The sequence below is a fragment of the Etheostoma cragini genome, chromosome 21 (assembly GCF_013103735.1).
Source record: "Etheostoma cragini isolate CJK2018 chromosome 21, CSU_Ecrag_1.0, whole genome shotgun sequence".
Classification (NCBI taxonomy): Eukaryota; Metazoa; Chordata; class Actinopteri; order Perciformes; family Percidae; genus Etheostoma; species Etheostoma cragini.
Genome location: NC_048427.1, coordinates 5,816,505 through 5,831,629, shown reverse-complemented (window position 1 = coordinate 5,831,629; position 15,125 = coordinate 5,816,505). Strand labels below are relative to the sequence as shown.

The following is a 15,125-nucleotide window of genomic DNA, read 5'->3' as shown; positions in this document are numbered from 1 at the left end:
TCTAATGTAATCAAATGAGACACTGTATCAGCACCATAATCAAAGTATATCAAATAAGTAATTATTGCAAAAACAATTTAATTAGTTCTTGTATGTGGCCTTGCACTCGTGTCTTCCTCCATCAGCATTTTTCTCCCATTTTCCATACGTGTTACATTACCTTTGTTTCATTCTCATAGGCATTCTTCTGTTAAATCACTGGGGAGGTGACAAAGACATTATAGCTTCCATTCAATTAGGAAAGTCTGCCTTTTACCCCAAACATCTCATCTGATATTTCTTACATCTAAAGGGGCACTCCACAATTTTTACACTTACAAGTCAGTTTATTTAACATGATAAGAACTACACAGTATTTGTAAAGAGTTTTCTAAAAAATACAAAAAATAAAATAAAATAAATCTCTATCTCCGTAACCAGGTCATTCCTCTCTGGTGGAGCTCCTCCTTAGAGATTTCTTCAGTTAGAAGAATTTCTTTTTTCAACCAACCACCCGCAGGATCGTCTAACTAACCTCCAATATTAAGGTGTTCTCCTGTAGCGATTGAGGTCTACAAAACCCATCCAAAGGTCTCCTACATACTGACTCACTCTAGCAGCAGTGGTTGCGCACAAAAATAACTCTTGAACCTCTGACTCCATCTCTGCCGCCATAGTGAGGAATTGGTCAGCCGAGCCATAAAAGTCCACTATATGTAGAGAGCTGAGTTGAGTGGGCCATTTAGAGGCTCTGAGGCCTCGGACTGTTTGATCCTGAACTGCTCATATGACTCCTGAGATTTCTCTCACAGGCTCACATACAGGCGCAGTGAATCCAACCACATCTATCAACACTGTTGCACTTGCCTGAAAAAGGGATTCTATTCTGGGGAACTAATAATGATGATGTTAAGGACTGCAAGATAAGAAAGTCATTATAACCAAGTCAATATGATCTATTTTGACTCGGTTTTAACCCAGAGATGGCAAAAACCTAATTTGTAAAAATGTTGGACCGGCACAAGAATTGACGAATTAGAATAATAGAATGTGAATCATGTTCACATTGGCATGACTGATATTCTCCCTAAGTCTTCAAACAAGATGTAATAATAGAAATGATGATAAAATTGAAGGTTTTCATTGATGATAAACGCTGTGTTTTCCTTTGTCTTAGCAGCAACAAAAGCCAAAAGCTGAATTTTTTTTACAAAAAGAATCCCTCTCAAGACAAAAGCCATCACTTGTCTTGGGAAATGTCTTTTGACTCAGACGGTGAAAATAAAATGACAGAAGTAAAGACCATGTGGACTCTTCTATATTATTCTTTGCACCACTAAGAAGAGAGCAATCTCCCCGTTATTCATGAGGCATTTTTCACCTAAATTGGATTATTGCTGATCTTAACTTGTTTATTAATTATGAACCACAGGCTACTTATCCTCATTGACTGATATTAAATACTAAAACCTCTTACAGCAATGCAGATAAACGTTGCTTTTTTCCTCATTTAATTTTTAAGTTAGATAAATTAAATTGGGGTCATCATAACCTTTGAACCTTTTTCTCCAATCATCCAGTTTAAATTTTTATTCTTCCTTCATGTATTGAGGACCTACCAAGATACAGTATATTCCTCACTTGGAAATGACATCACTGAAGGGATTTGAGATATTTCCTCTCCCCAAAATTGGTATAAATAAGGCGTAAGTCCAGTAGCTGCAATGAAAACTAATACTCTGAAGCTTCCTCAGGCTTAACCAAAGTCTATAACTTTATCAGCATGATTGAGTGAGAAACATGAAGTGTAATAAAAGGGACTCGGTTTTTTTGGCTGCAGGATTGTCCATCTTAAATTGATCTAAAGCAGAATAGGTGGTAGACTCCAGGATGTGTGGGATGTAAACATGTCAATCTTTAATTTTAAAAAGTAACATGACAGCACAGAATTTTTTTTAATGGAATTTCTTTAAGGATATCTATTTTCACAATTTAAATTGTGTCTGGCTTAGAAAATATACAACCATTCAAAATGACTTTCTGCTAGTTTCTGAACATAGAGTGGGTAAATTACCTTTGCTCCCTTCTTAGTCTAAATCCTTGACATTCAGTTTTCATAACGTCAGATGAAGTCAATGCTTTAGAATTCAATTGATGGCAATCCTCAAGCAATGAAAAGTGTCCCACATCTTAGTAGTATTCTTGCTTGGTGGGCTTGGTGAAGATAAAAACTGACAATGACATACATTGCTGTCAACTTTGGGAAGAACAAGGTCAGCATGCTAACATAACCACAATGAAAATGCTAAAATGCTAATGTAAAGCATGTATAATATTAACCATATGCATTTTAGCCAGCTGACATAATGGTACTAAACACTAAACACAAAGCACAGCTGAGGCTAATGGGAATGTTGTTAGTTTTGGAGGTATTTGGTCACTAGATGAAAAGTCAGGAGGTCACCATTTTTTAAAAATAATTTATCCACTAGGGAATGTGAATGTCTACACCAAGTTTCATGGCAATCCCTCCAGTAGTTGGATGAGAAAGTTCACTCTTAACCACCAATTTGAACCTCATGGTGGTGTTCAAGGAAACACCAAGAGATCACCGATCATACCAATCAAATCATTAGGCTCACCCTTTTGGCACCATAGATATTTGTACCAAATGTAATGCCAATCCATCCAGTAGTTGTCGAGACATTTCAGGGAGGCTCAAAATGTCTCGTTGTGGCACTACAGAACATGTCAGGGGGTCACCAAAGTCATTAAGATACATTGTCTGGAACCCATTAATGGTAAAATCTTCACAAAATGTAATGGCAATCCCTTTGGTAGTTGTTGAGATATTTTAGTCCATACCAAAGTGCTGGGCCTATCAACTACCAGGTTGACATTGCCATGCATAGAGCCACGCTACTAGCATGTCTAAAAAGTGACCCTGGAATAGGCTTCATTAATGTTCAATATTCCGGAAAGTCTGGCTACTGTGCTGGCATATTTTTTGGATTGCAAATTAAACCGGCTTGAGATGGAGGTTCAAGAGCAGAGATGAGTCAAAGCCAGAAATGGTGGACAGCTGGCTGTCAGGTCCAAAGTGAACCCATAGCCATATTTGGGCAGAGTCGGTGTTGGCGCTGATCCGGCTGAAGAGCCACAAAGGAGATGGAGCCAACATTGAGCCAGTGCCAGAGAAACATTTTGAGCAAAGCTGGAGCTGATTCCCATCCTGGAGATGAGTAGGAGTTGATGTCAGAGAGGGAGTTTCGCTTTTACAGAGGAAGCAGGAGCTGATGACGAAGAAGACGATGAGTGGAGTCTGAGTTGCGTCAGAGTGGAACCGACTAGATAATTGCTGGAGAAGAGCCAGCATAAAGCTGCTGGAGTCTGCACTGAGAACTGAAGTGGGGGAGGAGAACTGAGATGAAGAGGAGTAAGAGACTGGGGATTTATGGAAGTTTTCTTTCTTTCTTCCATTTTATTATTTTTCTGATCTTATCAATGTGTTGAATTTAGAAACACAAAACAGTGTGAAGCTGATGAAGAAAAATGGTGCTGTCAGAGAATATGTTGAGCTTGGCAGGTGAAGAGGACTGATTTGTTGTGATGAAAGGGAGTCTGTCAGTCTGGCTAGAGACTAAACATTTGGCTCTGAATGTTTTTTCTTTTTCTTTCCAATGTTCGGCAAACGCTTGAAATGTCATAAAAATGTGTTCATTATGTTCATAACTCCGAGAGGATAAATTCTCACGATTTTGATTATAATACTCAGACCTTTCTTCTATGACCACCACTGGATGCACCGGCACATTAGTTGTAGTACAAACCATTAATGCCCCCCCTCAAGATGAATTAAAATCACATTGATCCACCAATGTCTATTTAGAACCAAAAGAAAATTTGTCCATGAAGTCTTTTTCATTCTAAAATCCTGCTTTTAGACTTTTTACAGGTGGAACTCAAGGTGTAATGAGTCGGTTTTCTCTCTCTCTGCCTCAGTCTTTCCATTTTATTTTCTACTTTTTTCTAACATCTAAGAGAATAGATTATGTGATTATGTTTATGTATCAGTGGAACACTATAAAGCAGAGCATATTCATGAACAGAATGCCATGACATTGTAAAAGCACTGGAAGGTAAAAAAGAATGCAGCTCAGAATTTATGGAAGCGCACTCAGATGTATCATCTCTATGTGAGTCAACTTACATGAGAGCCCATTTAAAGGGGTATTAGCTCAGTCCGTAGGGAGTTGAGTTGGGAACCGGAGAGTCACTGGTTCAAGCCCCCATATGGACCATAAAGTACGGTTGTGTGTGTGGATTGGTGGCTGGAAAGATGCCACTTCACCTCCTGGGCACTGTTCTGCACTCCGCTGATTATAATAAACATTTTACAAATCTGACACATGGCTCCCGATTGAATGTCCTTCAATATCACTTAAAGAAAAAGTTTGACTTTTGGGAAATAAACGTATCCTTTTTATTTCCGGGAGTTAGATGAGGAGATGGTCTCATATCTGTATGAGTAAATGTGACCGTTTGTTTTGTTTTTTGTTATCTTTTGGTTTTTTGGTACATGTCCTAGTCTCTTGGCTCATGGTGAGATTATTCAAAGGGGGTTTCATTGCTGTAGGATAGTAGCCTACGGAAGTGCTGTAGAGGTGCTGGGAAGTAGTTTTTTGAAGGCTTATTTTGGACAGAGTCTGGCTGTTTGCCCCTGTTTCCAGTCTTAATGCAATGCTAAGCTAACTATCTTCTGGCTAGATCTCCTGCATACTTTAAGTGATGCACAAACGCATCACTAAACCTGACATCCATGTTATTTTTTTTACTCGTCTGGAGACGAATTGACATTTTCATTCTCTGTAAATGAAAATGCCTCCATACACCACCGTCATCACCCACCATCTCCTCTTTTGTTTTATCTTATTGTGAGTGCTGATGGCGTTGATTTATATAAGCGCTGAAGTGGAGGCACACATGGAAGGTAACCAGTTTGTAGCTTACAGTGATGAGGTAGGCATGTATGTGTGATGGGTCAGATTGGAAATTTAGCTAGGCCACCGAGGAAGGTAATTGTTTTCCAGGGATGGCAAGGGTTACATGGGAAAGCTAAAGGAAGAAAAGCGAATGAGTATGTAGACTGGAGAGGAAGGGTATGAATAGGTAAGCAGTATAAAGAGACATCCTCTCCTCCTCCTCCTCCTCCTCCTCCTCCTCTTTCTTCTTCTGTCATTTGTATCACTTTGTCCCTCCTCCTTCTCTCCTCCCGTTCCTTGTCCTTATCAGATAAGTGAGGACGCCATCTTTCTAAAGATGCCACTAGACATTTCCAATAACTGTGTGTGTGTGTTTGTGTGTGTGTGTGTTTTCATGACAGTTATGGGAGCTTGTCATCGTGCTCCTCTAGATCAATGGAGCGCAGTTGCCTAGCAACCTGCTGATCGGGAGGAAGGAGGCGGGGAGAGAGGCGGGGGAGAGAGAGGGTGGCATTAGAAGAGGGAGAGATGGAGAGGTCTGGAGAGGGAAGAGGGAAGGGAAGAAGGAAGAGAAGTGGGTGAGATCAACAGTAAAGAATGCTGTGGTCGGATGGCAGGAAATAAGACCGTAGAGCTTAGCGTGTCAAATCTGTCTTTGTGTGTACTGTAAGGGGAGGGTGAAGTGGAGGGAGGTAGTAGGTGGTGTGAATGCATGAATGTTGGTGTATGTGAGTGTATGCAACAGTAGTTTGGGACTGATGAGTTCATATTGATACTATCATGCTGAAATAGAACATCAAAGCGCTACCAGGGTGATGCCAGCAGCTCTCTCTCTCTCTCTCTCTCTCTCTCTCTCTCTCTCTCTCTCTCTCTCTCTCTCTCTCTCTTTCTCCCTCTCTCTCTGCCTCTCATTTAGCTGCTGATTTAATTATCTTTATCTTAAAGGGGAACAAAGTGGTTAAATGCACTGCACTGGGAGGGAGTGGTGGTAAAGATAAACACTTGGGAATGAGCGAGAGGAAGGGGTGAACAATGGAGGGAGAACTTGGAAGGAGATGAATTTGGACTGGAAGAAATGAGTATACGGGTGTAAAGAAGGAGAAGGGAAGTGAGCAAGGACAAAGCGAATGAAACAAGAGCAAAAGAGAGATGGATGGAAAGACAGTCTGATGATCAGGTGTTGGTTGGCCTCATGAGAGATGCGCACATATGCTCCAGATCGCCTATGATATTTACACAGTCTCCCTCTCTCTGCGAGGAGGAAGGAGGAGGAGATGGAGGGTGTGAAGAGAGGGTGGGGTGTCATAATAAATGAAAAAAAGAGGGAGGGATGGAGGGATGGAGAGACAAAGGAATAGCTGTACATCCCAGAGCTATACTCTGTGACTGAGTTAGAATAACATGTGGAGGCAGAGTGGCTGTTAAACTTTATGGAGGATTGAAAATGGACAATTAGCATCTCAACGATCTCACTGTCACCTGGAACATTCTCCCCCGTTGTCATAGTAACCCTCCTCTCCCTGCTCACACTTCCTAATTCATGCTACCTCTCTACGCCATGGCCTTCGAGCACATACCTGCAACTGTATGCTCCTGCACACATACAGACACACAAATGGGCCACTTTGTGTATATAATCAATACAAACCATATTTGCTATTTCTGCTCCCAGGCTCTTTTTCATTAAGGGGAATTTTAATGCTATAGCATGCGATGGCGATCCAGACAATGGAGTGTGTCCCACTTTGTGGGAGCAGTTTGGGGAAGGCCAATTACGGTTTCAACATGACAAAGTCATCATGCACAGAGCAGGGTCCATAAAGATAATGGTTTCCCAAGAACTTGACTGGCCTGCACGGATCCCTGACCTAGACCCCATCCAACACCTTTGGGATGAACTGGAACGTTGACTATTAGACAACACCCAACATCCCTACTCAAGCTCACTAATGCTCTTGTGACTGAATGGGAGCAAATCTTTGCAGCCAGGTTTTAAAATCTTGTTAAAAGCCTCCACAGTGTCTGTGAAAGCAGCAGATTAATGTCAATTTACCAGGCGTTGGCGGCGATGAAGAAACTACGTGTTTTAATGTAACATTTAAAGATGAACTGAACTGAAAGAATAAACGTTGATAACTTGTTGGTTAGGATAATTAAAAATGAATTACACTAAAAATTTAAAGTGAACAAATCAATCTTGCTTTTTTTCAAGCAACACAAAAATTACGTCTGTTAGTATGAGAACGTTGACAATATCAATGACGTCACTGGCATGGTAGGACCCGCAAAGGTATATAGGCAACCAGCATGTTATATGGACACAAAAATTAGTAATTTTAATGGCACAGGTTACGCATTTGAGCCTGTGAGGGACATGCCTGTAGTGTCTGACTACCACCATATGGAAGACGATCAGTTTCAGGCTCCACTTTCAGTACAGGATCGTTTGGGGGGGAGTGACAGACCGGTGTGTGTGTGTGTGTGTGTGTGTGTGGGCACAGCCTACTGTCATGCATTCTCATTTATTGTATCCAAGCACATTATGCATTTTGGGAAATAGACAAACATGGTTAAGGTCCTGTTCGTTTAAGAAAACAGAGGCAGATAAATGGAAAATGTAATTGGACAAATTAATCCAATGGGATCGCTTGTTAGTTGAACGTATGAGAGTTACCCAGTTGGACGATAGATGCACAGAGAATTCACGAGTTTTGCCGTTTACTTTACTTTAGGCTAGTGCAGAGTTGTCCGATTTTTACTATGGAACTAGCAGCTGTTTCTGCATCAACAATGTGCCTTGAGACGGTGAACATCAGCTAGCTTCAGGGGGAGTAGAGAGGGACGTTGGATTCTGGGGTTTAGTTAGCGGCTAGTAAATGCATTATTATCAATCCGTGATATTGTCAGAGTCTTGGTTTTTTATACAGTCTATGGTCGGAGTGCTAGCTTGTGGAGTGTGTCATAAGAGTGCTTCCAACGTATTTAAATGCTAGCCCTTTCCCTAGGTTGGATCGTTTGGTATCTAGCTTGGTGTTGTGTCTCAATTTCAAGAAATGCCCAGTGTGTCAGTCTCAGTTTTGTTGAACGCTATGAAGCCTATACGTTGGGCTTTATTTTTGTAAGTGAATATGTTTGTGTTTTGTGCATGTGACAACAACTTTACATCCAGGCCTTTGCCTATTAGACTTGATAGTAGGCTGCATATCAGGTAAACATAGATACCTCTCTGTCCACTGCCTGACGTGAGCGTTTCAGTGCCCTGTCTGCGGCAGGTAGCATCGATGGTGTTACTTGCCGGTGGTCTATCGGTCTGTCCTGTACTGGAGCTTGAAGGCCTCAGGTTTCAGTCTGTTGGACTTAACCTCACCCGTGACGCTGTTGTATCAGAAGCACAGCTCTCTAAATAGTCTGTCGCTAAAAAATGCTACAGACTCGAAATCCAGGGGCTGTCTGGGAGCTAGACAGTTTTAAGGCAGCTAGCCATGGGTTGAGGCCTGTTTTTTTCCTTGTCAAAGATAGCCTGTGGAAATGTGTCGTAACCCCAGCTGCCTTGGCCCTATACAATTTATTACTGCAGCCAGGGGCAATCAAGTATGACCCCCCCCCCCCTTGACTTCTTGGTTTCCGTTTCCTCAGCCATGTCCATTAGCCGCAGACTCTTTGGATGCTGCTGCTATGGCTGAGCTGCTAGTGCTAGTTAGCCACGTTAGCCACGAGTTGCTTACCATGCCAGTGACGTAGTAGATTGTGGAATTCCAACATGGCGGCGCCCGTGTAACAACAACACTTTCAACTTACCATTTCATCCCTTTTAACAAATTCACCCATTTTAATAACTGTACCAATGAGAAGAAATAAAATAAATCTGTTATATAACCGTTTTCAAATTCCAGTTCAGTTCATCTTTATTATCCCAAATCAATACAGTGTAGACACGTTTTTAATTTGTTTAGAAGCAGAGAAATGTGCCAGTTCAATGAGGTTCTTTAACATTTGTAGAACATCCTTTTTAATCCTTTATGAAATTACAGTGTCTTTGTAAAATTAATAAAATTATCAATCCAAAAATCAACTTGTGTAATCTCTCCTCACTTTAAATAAATGGCTTAGACCTCAGAGGATCAATATATTCTAGACCTGCAAAGATCAATTGATTAATCAACTTGTTGTTGAAGGTTTGAGTCATTTTCTAGGAAAAGAAATTAAAACATTTCCAATTCCAGCTTAAATGTGAATATTTTCTAGTTTCATTGCTTCTCTTTGACAGCAAATTGAATTTCATTTTTAATTGTGGACAAAAGAAGATCATGTCCTTTTGGGCTTTGGAAAACACTGATCAACATTTTACATTTTTTTTTCTTGACATTTTATAGATCAAACCAATTAACCAATAGAATAACAGACAGATTACTGTTGGGGTGTCTGCATACTTTCGGCCATATAGTGTATTAAATCCCATTGAGGTTTACTCATTATGCATGTGTGTAGTTTTCAGTATGTGGGGCCAGGTAATGTACGTAGGTGTATCCACTTTCTTAGACCTCTTTCTTCACTCTGTCAGGCCCATTTAGCTCCAGGCACTAGGACACTGGAGTGTTCTCCTTATGTGCTGTGCCGTTATCATGACATTTTCAAGGCCACGAGGTCAAAGGTGAAAGGCAACGATGTGTTCCTTGTTACTCGTTTCCTTTTTTATTATCTGCTCTTAAAGTCTGTTCCACTGCACAAAACTGCTCTGACCCTTGATCCCTTGCTGCAGGCTGAGAGTGGCTGCATTGCCATGACAACCATAGCCGCTCGTAGGTCAAGATTTATGGTCACTCTGATGCGCACAGACACACACAAAACTATGTACATGCACACACACTTAAACATAAATCAGTGGTGCGAGGGCTAATGAACTATGGATCTTGAGGGTTTTTTCTTCCCCTTGGCCATACGTTTAAGCAAGCCCACCCCTCACACACATCTTCTTTCTTCTCATTCCATCTCTTCACACACACACACACACACACAAACACACACACTGACAGGCTTTGTTTGGCTCTTGTCGGTCACTCTCCATCTGCTGGTCAGATGATCAATGCTAATGCCTGTTGAGAGTTCTAATGACACACAGATCTATACACAGATGGACTGCGCGTTTGCTCTTGTGCTTGCGTGCGTGTGTGTCTATGCACATGTGTGTGCATCCATGTGTGCATGTTTGTGCACGTGTGCTATTGTTGTTTGTGTTAAGAAATTGCAATCCTTTGATGAGGACAGGTCAGCGCTATTGTTATAAATGAGAGTAAGATTGCAGGGAGGTGACCTCGCCTACCTCACACACAGAGACGAACACACACGTACACACAGATATACACACATGCACACGTGGCTGTTTGCGCTATTGGCAAGTGGAATTAGTAAATGTATGAGCTACACAGAAACTCATTACAACACGATTAGAGACAAACCTCCCATTTAATCTCATTTAGAAAAGGGTGGTTGCCTGTCAAACACACTCTCACACACACACTAACTCACTTATGCGCATGCACAGATGCACACACTTTGTACTTACACAAATATCTCCCTCTCTGTATGAATGACAGCAGAGGTGTCAATCTGACTCATAAATTGATACCCTCATGATCATATGTTCACAGCGCTGTATAAGTACATATGACACAGTAAGCCTTTGCCATGCATACAATCCCACATGCCAGTGTTTATATCATACCGCCATTAAAAAACAGAGGTTTCTCTACATGTGGCACTTTAAGTCCACCCTTCCTCATCCCCATTTGTTCTTTTTGACACTATTCACAGCACAAACTAGGTAAACCTCACCGTCTGAAGCTCAGCTCCAAACACTGAAGCACAAACTGACATGAAATGCAAGCACATAATATGGGCACACAAACACAGACTCACATACCCACTGGATGCTGACAGATGAGTTTTTATTTTTGGCTGTATATTCTCTCTGCTGGCAGTTCAGACACACACACGCACACATATATAAGAAAATATGTATACACACCCGGAGACACACATATACAGTGACCTTCTCTCTGCTGAGTAGGCAAAGAGTCAGGGGTCACTGCCTGCTGTCAGCCTGTCAGAGAGAGGAAGGGAGAGGGGAAGAGGGAAGAGGCAGAGGAAGAGTAAACGTGGTTGAAGGAATGTACAGAATGGAGCTCCACCGCCTCATCATTCAATAAAGACTAATGCAATCAGAGGCGGCCCATATCTGTCACGGTTAATGTTGGCTGATAGAGTCGCAGCAATTTCAAATGCTCATGGTATAATGCATTTCCCTGTGCCTCTTACAGACTGATGATGCATCACATCACGCCTTGATGGCTCTTGTAGAAACAGATAACCTGCTCTGCAGCATGCTAAATGATGCCGCCATTATGCCTGACCATTTCGCTTGTTTTTATCTTAATCGGCTACAAAGAAGTTTCATTCCAAAATCCATTTAAAAAAACAAAAGTTACCTGAAGTTCATTGCTCAATCTTTCAGAATTATTGCACGTAATTATATGTTCTGTTATGATTTTGTCAAGCAAAAGCAATACTCCCACAAAGACCACAAAAGATTTCTGTCACTTCAGCAATCACTTTTTTAAATGTGAATATATTTTCTGAATGTCTTTGTTACAAAACTCTCCACATGATCAAGCCTTATAATGAAAGTCATGAAAATGTAATTTTCTCAAAACAAGACTAAAACTGCCTATGTGATCAGATTTCAACCTGTTACAATAAATAAGTTTGTTCCAAGAATTTCTAGAATTAAAATGTAATTTTATTTTTATTCTGAAGCAGCAATGTGCCTCATTCTTTTTAGATACTGTATTTATAGAACATTCTAATAAGTGATTTGTTATGGGAAGAGGTTGAGAATATTTGACTGCACTGGCAGATTTGTTTAATTTAGTTCAAGAAAACAACACATTAATGGCTCAATAGACAAGAGATCTAGACTTTTGCTATATTTTTTAGTATTGAATGAACATCTTATTCAATGGGGATTACTTGGTCAATAGTTTGTTTCACATTAACTTTGTTAACAGCTTTTTTGTCAGCAGTAATTCAGATTAGATTGTTTACCTTTTCTTTTTGCATATTTCTCCACACTGAAAATGTGCTTCTACCATAATGTCCTGTGGTGATTTCATTGCACGTGGAAGAGATGGAAGAACGTTATTATTTGATAATGTCATTTGGTCCAAAAGGTCAGCCTGGCCCGGGGATTGGAGGGAGGGGGGGAGGTGAAAGGGGATAAGGGAGAGAGAGAGAGAGAGAGAGAGAGAGAGAGAGAAGGGGGAGGAGTAGTGTGTAAGTGGGTTTGAGCAGTTGTGATGGTGGCAGTTAGACCAATTGGAAACCAGGTGCTGATGTTGAGAGTTTCCATAGTAACTCCTTCGCCTCCTCCCAGTCTCATTTTCCCCACTACCCAGCACTCCCCTCACACATAAGATCATACATGAAAACATGTGCACAACTGCATACTTATCCCAGCGCTGGTCTCCCTGGTCAACCCATATCTGCTGCTCAAATCAATTTGCGCCTTCAGTTTCCAGCTGTGTGGTGATACGATATACTGCCTCGACCATTAAAGCTGCCTCTCTGCCAGTCGCTTGCCTAGCTGGAACAAGTATATACATAAGCAAATATCTCATAGCACCAAACAGCCAACGCTGCAAACAGACACGGATAAATATGACAACTACTGTACTAAACCAGGAGTGATGTATGTGTGTGTAGTTGATGGCTACACACTGCACACACCATTTACTGAATGCTGTTCCATTCATCGTTTCTGTGAATCTTGAATCAGCATCTCCGATCAGGTCAGGGCTGTTCTTATTCCAGGAAGCCCCAGCATTCGTTTGCCAATTTTCTATCTGTAGGCTACTATTCCTGCTTCTTCAGCTCCAGCACTTGATGAAGGTGAGTGTTAAGGCAGAGTAAAAGGAGTAAAGCAGATGTGCTGGCTAGTCAGAGACAGACATGTACAAATTGAGGGACAGAGAGAAAAAGAGCAGCAGCTGGCCCAGGGAGAACACCTCTGAGCCAGGCTAAACACAGCTGGAGTCCCTCCCTGGGAAAGGCTGGAAAAAAACAAGGTGTGCTTATCTGCATTCGTTGATTATCTTTCATGGGGTTGTGTAAATTTGAAAATATGTCTACATGTAGCATGAAAATAAATAAGCCTACATTACATTACATACCCAAAAGCATGTGAGCATCTGAATGTTACACCAATGTGTGATTGTTCTATGGCTAAAGCAACATGCACCTTCCAAAGAATAAAACAATGTGTAAGCCTCAGTGGGATCTCATGTGCTACATGTGTGTCCAAAAGTATGGAAATCTCGTTCCAAAACCATGAGCATTAATATAGTGCTAAGACTCCACTCTTCATCATCCCAAAGGTGTTGAATAAGTTTCTCCATTATGGACCAGATGTTTTGCATTTGGGCATAGTCATGTTGAACAGGAAAGGGCCGTCCCCAAACAGCTGTAACTAAACGTAGCAGGCTACACAAGTACAGCGTCCATATACTTAAATAAAGTGTATCCAGAACCATATTAATTCAGATGATTTAAGTGTGTGTTCTGTGTGCGTGTGTAACTATGTGTAGCCTACTGTATATTGGGAAGGTATTTCTCTGTTTCCTTTTTTATTTCGTCCTTCCCCCCACACTTCACTGAATCGCTGACTTCCTTACACTCGCTCCGGAAGCACGAGAGAGGTAAAGGCCATCGTCACTGTCACTCACGGATTAAATCATTCGGATCTACCCCGGTTCTCGCCTTATTTTCTGCCTCCGGTAATTGCGTTTCTGTTTCGTGCGGGCGGTGAGTGCGCGCTGTCCAAGGTGCTGCAGCAGCGCGCGGCCCCGCCCATCCCCTCTACCTCACTCACTAACACACAGTCTTTTTCTTTCTCGCGCGACCACGTGACTTTCCCTCTGTCGAGTCTCGCGGAGAGCATCAGACTGCACCTTTTCCATCTCAAGAGGACGGAGAGAGAGAGGAAAGAGAGAGACGTTAAGTCAGACAGAGATAGGGAAAGAGAGAGAAAGAGAGAGAGGGGGGAAGAGGAAGAGCAATAGCACCTTGTCGCCTGGAGGCGAGCCTGTGATAATTTTGTCCCTGCCCGGTAGACCGGCTATATCTACCACCAGGCGCGCGGGTGCTGTCTCCTCTCTCGCGGCTTTGAGATTCTCCTCAAATAGGAAGGGAAATTGATGAGTCGCGCACCGCACTGTTGCCACGGAACCACAAGATGTGCGTGAGGTAGGACGATTTTCTAGCCTATATGTGCCTGGATTGAGTAAAACCTGCGGTTGGGCTGTTTATTATTATCCGGGCGAGGTTGTGAAATGACAGTTACAGGTTGTGTTTTCAATTAAAACAGTAACCGTGTAAAAAAAAAAAGTAATTACCGTGTTAACGGTTAGCTAAGCTGTGGTAAAGTGCCAAGACTGAACACCCGGTGTAGTCAAGTAGCGGCTAGCGGGCGCGTTGGAGAAAAAGGGAGAGAAGGTATGGCCGCAAATCGAGAATCGATATTTCAACCGCATTCATTCACCCCGTCTATTGATAACTGTGATGTCGCCGCTTTTCACCCCTCAAAGATTCACGGAGCTGAAACTGTAAAGCATGCTGTGTGTGTGCATTAACAGCCAATGTTTGTTATGTTGTGTGTGAATGTGTTCAGTTGTTATAAATGAACTCCGAAGCCGTTAATTCGATAAAACGAAGCAGTTTGAGTCATCCGCCGCAGCGGTGCTGCTCCCGCTCTTTGTGATGGAGCTAACAGAATTATTGTTCTTCCACGTTAGTAATGCCTTTTCCATAAAAAGACAAACTAAAAAACAAGTGTCTTTAGCTAATGTAAATCGTTTTTAGAAGTGCTTAAAATAAGATGCTTTAAGACGATATGGCAGTCTCAGGCTTGCCACCTTATCAAAATCTCCTGCGGCATGATGGGAGCTCTGCTGAGGAGGTGCTGTTTGTGTATGTCTCTATGTCGTTCCTACACTGTATGGCTGTTTGTTTAGCTTCAACTATGCATGTAGGCTATGGGCTGTGTGGAAATAAAAATCTAGTTGCTATTGTAGGCCTATACGTTCAGTATTTTCTATAACATTCTTGGTTTGG

The 15,125-nt window shown here is 41.7% G+C and overlaps 1 long non-coding RNA gene across 1 annotated transcript in view; it reads right to left on the bottom strand.

Moving 5' to 3' along the window:
- Positions 1–9,955: 9,955 nt before the first annotated feature.
- Positions 9,956–15,125, bottom strand: part of LOC117936981 — a 5,407-nt gene continuing 237 nt past the window's right edge. The window contains exons 2-3 of the long non-coding RNA XR_004655071.1: positions 12,871–12,875; positions 9,956–9,987 (exon numbers count right to left, since the gene is read on the bottom strand). This is a non-coding gene — a long non-coding RNA (uncharacterized LOC117936981). The remainder of the gene's footprint in view (positions 9,988–12,870; positions 12,876–15,125) is intronic.